The 6,680-nt window shown below is 32.2% G+C and overlaps 1 pseudogene; it reads right to left on the minus strand.

Annotated features, from left to right (window-relative positions):
- Positions 1–3,157: 3,157 nt before the first annotated feature.
- On the minus strand, positions 3,158–4,845 carry LOC111807031 (exopolygalacturonase-like; annotated as a pseudogene).
- Positions 4,846–6,680: the final 1,835 nt, after the last annotated feature.

The raw sequence follows: 6,680 nt of genomic DNA on the forward strand, positions 1-6,680 counted from the left end.
TATATGGATAAAGTTGGATGCCTTATCTTGGTAACACTATTGATACGACCCACTTTGTAATGGTTACAAATGATTTGATTCAAATCGTTCATGTGGAGACATGTAAGTGGGGGTACCCTATACAATGAGTTTGTATAAGACTGAACCAAGAAATGATTAATCTCTCTTTATAAATCCGTTAATTGAGAAGATTAATATTTCACACGATGATTATATGCGAGTCGATCTTAATCCTGAGTGAGTTATGAACTCCTGCCTGTGAGGGCTTGTCCTTTAATTTACATGGGTGAGAATTGCCCTTTAGGCCGATTCAATATGCCTACCATTTTAGGGACTTGACCAAATAGGGAGTTTGGAACATAATATCATGAGATGAAATTCACTCCTTCCCATGCGAGGAAACTAGATGAGTTGTTCTCTTAAGTACTTATTTCGAGACTTGAACAATGGGGCCCCACCCTCTCACTAGTCCGAGAGGGACTTGGTTTATGATTGGATCATAAACAAATTGTTTATTAGAGAATCAGTGGTATTTAAGTTTAAAAATGTAATTACAGGGGTAAAACGGACTTTTGACCCTGCTGTAGTTATGAACAACTCGTGAAGGATCGAATTGCTTGTAATGATTATATCAATGGACATAACTTGTCCTACAGTGCATAAGAGTGCAACTCTAGGTTTATAGTGGAGTGACCTACCATTAATGAATGGAAATTGATTAATTAAAAAGTTTAATTAATTAATTTTGTATCATTGGAGCTTGTAATCGGTAGGTCCATAGGGTTTCCTTGCTAGCTCATAGTAACGCTAAAGGTTCAATTTATTTGAAAGAAAATTTGAAGGGTTCAAATTGGTATTTAATATATTAGATATATTAAATATAAAGGAGAAAATAAATTTAATTTGAAATGTCAAACTAATATTGAATATATTAGATATATTAAATAAATTGAGAAAATATATTTAATTTGAAGGTTTCAAATTAATATTTAATATATTAAATATATAAAAAAAGAAAAATATATTTATTGTAGGAGATACAATTAAATATTAAATCAATTAATGTATGATACATTAAATAAAAATATATTTAAAATTTGAATGAGATTTAAATTAATTAAATATATATTAGGATATCTTATAATATTTAAATATAGTTTGTATAAGGTATTATATCCTAGTAATATTAAATATGTAAATATATTATTGGCAAAAATTCTTGAAGAGTCTCTATAAATAGACTCTCGGGTTGAGCCAAACACACCAATCTCTCTCTCTTTCTCTCAAAAATGAAATTACATCTCGAGAAAATTCTCGAAACCGAGTACATCTTAGGAGGCATGAAACGGATTACATCTCCAGAAAAAAAAAAAAAAAAAAAAAAAAAAAAGCAAGAACCTCTTAAACCAATTTATGTAATGTTCCATGAACAAGATTTGAACCAAATTTTTTAGTATGAATTTGACACCCAATGACTCTAGCATTTTCCTGACATCTTTTGCAATATGACCACATTATTTACTCCTCATGAAGTGTTTCTAAGCAGGGAGATTATTCTTACCGATCAACATGAGTTGTTTTTAGCATATTTTGTCTTTACCCACATGTTTGTTAAGAAAATTTCAAGAGGTAGCAAAACATAATATTGTTTGAAACTAAACACGCTTAACTTTTGAGTCTTATGCTTGAAGCACCAAAGTAGGCAACATGATTTTTAGAGATAGTTTTCACTCCTAAGAGCAATTCAAAACAAGTAACTAATGTGACCATATCATTGAAGATGCAAGAAATTGTGGGGGCCATCAGATGCCAAATTTGGATTTCCAAGGTCCAAATTTTAGGTATGAGATTACATCTTAGGAGGCATGTGAGTAAGGAAAAAGCATGCTACAAAAAATGGTGTTGGTTTGTGTGGATAGTTTTCACTCTTATAAGCAATTCAAGATAAGTTGGTAATGTAGGTATGTCATGGTAGATGCAGGGGAACGTCAAGGGTATCAGTTGCTAGTTGCTGAATCCAAATTTGAAATCGTGGTCCAAATCGTGGTCCAAATTTTAGGTATGAGATTACATCTTAGGAGGCATGTGAGTAAGGAAAAAGCATTTGCCATTTCCAAATGGCTTAGTTCCCCTTTTTTTTTTTCTTTTTCTTAAGATTTTATTCTAAACAATAAAATCAAAAGATTTAATTATGTAGTAAGGGTTGTTTGAGTTGAATAAATTTATGATCCAATTAATTGCATTAGGTCTAAAAATATCTCAACTCGACCCAGCTAAACTCACGAACAACAAATATCTTAAGACTTGAAAACACGAAACATAGCATCATCGATCAAGACCAAATTCTGTTTTTATTTTCTCTCTTTTGTGATTTCTGTTATTTTTTGGCCTTATTTACCATGGATTTGGGCAAATTTTGATGAGTTCTGGTACATTAAACTCCTAGAACATTTAGCTACTTTTGATATTTAATTTTTCTAGGACTATCGACATTTTTCCTATAACTAAACTTGGTCGGGATAAATAGGTAGATAATTCGATATTAAATGTAAATTCCTATAATACATATTAATACTTGTCACTTAATTTTCTAATCTGAAAGCTAAATTTTAACAAGTCATATCCAAAAGTTGCAACCAAAATTACACCATTGACGAAAAAGATAGATTTAAGGACACGACTTGTTGGATTAGTCACCTCAAATTTTAATTCTTCTTTAACAATAATGATGGATCTGTGCAATATGGGAAGTAGTTAGGAGATTCAATCTAACTCATCCATTCTGTCTAAAAGATTTCTAATGGTAATTGATTTGTTTAGGGTAACTAATTGAAAGAGGAGTTAGATATTTTTGTTGGTTAAAGATTCTTTTCTTGAGTAATGGATTAGTTTTTTTTTAATAATGGTTGTTACAATTACATTGTCTTATTTCGAATTCAAAACTAGAACGAAAAAAAAAAAAAAAAAAAAAAAAAAAAAAAAAAAAAAAAACAAGACTTGGAACAATTTTATTATATAAGGTGGTGGTAATAAAAACATTAGGTTGTTCACCACACAAAGTCTCCTTCAAACAGTAGACCATCTTATTTATTTTGAAAAGTACAACAAAAGAAACTCAAAAGAATGAGAGTCAAATGGATGGAGGCGGTCTTCTTTTTTAATTAAGGTTGTCTATTATATTTGAAGTTCTATGGCAATGAACAATCCATTGGACAACATAAGGAGAGGAGCATATCTTGGGGTTCGGTCTTCCTGAAATGATAGGTTTCACATTCGTGCATTGGGAGGAAATAGGACCTTTTATTCCATTGTAAGTGAGGTCAATGTTGCTTACTTTTACATCGTCACATGGCAAGTGACGGCTGCAAATAAGTTTGTTTGCCTGCAGAGTTGCAGAACTTCCTCTAATGTTCTTGAAGCTCACTGTACTAATCTTAATTTTTGAAGGAATCTGAAAATTAAAATGAGACAACAAATGGTTTATTTGTTAAGTTATAATGAAAAAATGAATGAAAGGTTCGAGAATGCGATCCATACCTGCCGATTGCACTGATTCCACGGACAATACTCTTGGTCTATTATAATAGGGTTGCTAACATTGACCATTATAATGTCCAAAAAGTGCATATTGGTGGCGGTGCTGCTAGCAGCAGAAGTTGGCCACGTTTTGATCCTAACACCATTAGTGGTGTTAATTAACGTGCAGTTCTTTACGATGACACCTTCAACAAGTTCTTCGTTAGTGTATCTTCCAAGACTTCCGATGCTTATTCCATGTCCTGGTCTGCACGTCACGTTGGTGACTTCAATTAGTTTGCTTTCATCTCCAAGAGAAATGCAATCATCTCCAGTTGCAATTTTGGACTTTGTGATTGTGATCTTATTTGATGGACCGATGTGTATTCCATCAGAGTTTGGACTATTTTCTGGTGCCATTATATTGATATTATGGAATGTGAGGTTGTTGCAGCTGAGGACGTTGATATGGAAGTTCTTGCTATCAAGTGATGTTATTCTCTTAACGGTTGAATTGGTGATGAAGTTGAACCTCAAACTCTAAACATTTTGTATAATCAAATAATATTTTGTGACAGTGGGTAATGAAACTAAAAATTTGAAAAGAACCCAATAAAATTGAAAACTCAACAAAAAATTCACTTCTTCACTTGATTGTTAAAGATTATCCTCTAGAAAATGAAGAACATTTACCAAATCGTAAATGTCAGAACATTAGAGAAGACATGTAAGAGGCCCTTTCAAAAACAACAAGATGCATGAGATTGAGAAGGAAAGCTAAAGGTATATTACTTACAAGAGGGAGTTTGGACACAATTTATGCTTTGTGGCAATCATTCCTTTTCCAAGCTGCCTTTCCTTGGCCATCAAAAACTCCTTCACCTGATAATGTCAATCTATCAACACGTGCAAAAGTGATCCAATTATCTCCCTGAAGACTTTTTTGTGTCTGCAATGTTCCTCCAAGTTGAAAGTCAATTGGGCTATTACAAGGTCCTTCAAACTTCCCTTGCTTTACTTTAAATATCCCTTTCAGAATAAAAATTGCACTAGAACGATTGGACGTGCATGCATCCTTCCATGCATTTCCTAAAGCCTACATTTCACAAGTAACAAAAACTTATATCAAACAATTGATCAGCTCAACTAGTGATAATATTGATGTTCATATTGTATATTTACCTTCGTGATGTCAGTACCAGACACTATGTTACCATATCTTTTCAAAGGAAAAACAACATCGGCACTAGATTGAGCATCGACGGTAAGAGCTAACAATAGTAACATCAAAATTGTAGCAGCCAAGAAACTCGATTTGATCGTACTCATGAAGCCTGTGCTTTCTTTTCTTTTTTATGTATATGGTTTGAAAACTAGTGAGAGACAACGATATTTCGTTTTAGATTTGGAACTTTTTATTTATTTTATAAAACTTGAAAAATAGGAATAAGTTGGGATGGAACTAAAAAAAGTTATGGATCCATTTCCCTCTCTTAATCCAAACATAAATTGATAACTAAACGTTGTTTATGTAAGTTGTTCATTAATGGGTGTGTTGTAATATCTCTCTCACTAGCCTTTGAATGGTTGAATCTCAAAGAAACTGGGCATTGGCCAAACCCAACGAAGTACTAGCTTTGGGGCCACAAACATTTTTATTTATGACTACATTGGTTAGAGACTGTTTTCAACCTAAAATCGTTAGAAATAAGACTTGTACAAAAGGGGGAAAAAAAAAAGCAAGAACCCGTTAAACCGATTAGTGCAATGTCCCAGGAACAGGATATGAACCAAATTTTTTAGTATGAATTTGACACCCAGTGGCTCCAGCATTTTCCGACATCTTTTGCACTATGACCACATTATTTATTCCTCATAAAGTGTTTCAAAGAAGAGAGATTATTCTTACCGATCAACCTGAGTTGTTTTTAGCATGTTTTGCTTTACCCACATGTTTGTTAAGAAAATTTCAAGAGGTTGCCAAACATAATATTGTTCCAAACTAAACATGCTTAAAATGGTAGGCATATTATAGGCATATTATGGTAGGCATACGCATAAAATGACTTGTATGACTATAATAAAGCAACAAAATGGCTTGTCTCAAAGTATGGTATGTCCCTCAAATGGTAGGCATATTGAATGGGCTAAAAGAGTCATACTCACCCATGTAAATTAAAGGACAATCTCTCACATGTAGGAGTTCATAACTCACTCAGGATTAAGTTTGAGTCGCATATGATCATAATGTGAAATATTAATCTTCTCAATTAACGGATTTATATAGAAAGATTAAATATTTCTTGGTTCAGTCTTATACAAACTCATTGTATAGTATACTCCCACTTACATATCTCCACATGAACGATTTGGATCAAATCATTTGTAACCATTACAAAGTGAGCCATATCAATAGTGTTACCACGATAAAGCACCTAACTTTATTCATATACTATAGACTCTTTAGGTTATTACTTGAACACAATTCTCTTGTATGTCAACCACATACGGTTCAAGATTATATTAATAATGTTGGATTTTGATACCATGGATAACAATTAAATTACAAATAAAATAATAAAAATTATAGTTAAAAAGTAAATTAATTACCGGGCTTTAGGGCATAAATCCCAACAATCTCCCACTTACTCTATACCCAACATGTTCTCTCACTTGCCCTATTGAAGATGGGACATGTCTCGTAATTCTAGACATTCTAGATGACTCTCAAACACTTTAAACCTAGAGAGTCATTTTATATAAAACAAAATAATTATCATTAAAAGTCATTTTGGTCATTACCAATGATGCTTTCTCTCTCAATATCATTTTTTATAGATTGATCTTTTATAATTTCCTTAATATTAGTCTTTGTATCACTATCATCACAATGATAGTGACAAACTAAGTCACATGTGAAACACCTTCCAAATGTTTAAGAAATTATTATAGTCATACCAGTCATTTTGTTGCTTTAAAAGTAAAAATTGTTCCGTATACCATACTTCACAATCTAAGGTAAAATTGATCTTAACCTAAATTTTCTAAATTTATGTAACTAGTGTATCACTTAAAGATCAAATCTTTAACTCCATACACAATAAAAAAAAAACTAATCACATCGTGAGCTTGCTTAATGAAATTAAATAAAATTTGACTAATTC

The sequence above is a fragment of the Cucurbita pepo genome, unplaced genomic scaffold (assembly GCF_057944985.1).
Source record: "Cucurbita pepo subsp. pepo isolate OVF unplaced genomic scaffold, ASM5794498v1 scafford_17, whole genome shotgun sequence".
Lineage (NCBI taxonomy): Eukaryota > Viridiplantae > Streptophyta > Magnoliopsida > Cucurbitales > Cucurbitaceae > Cucurbita > Cucurbita pepo.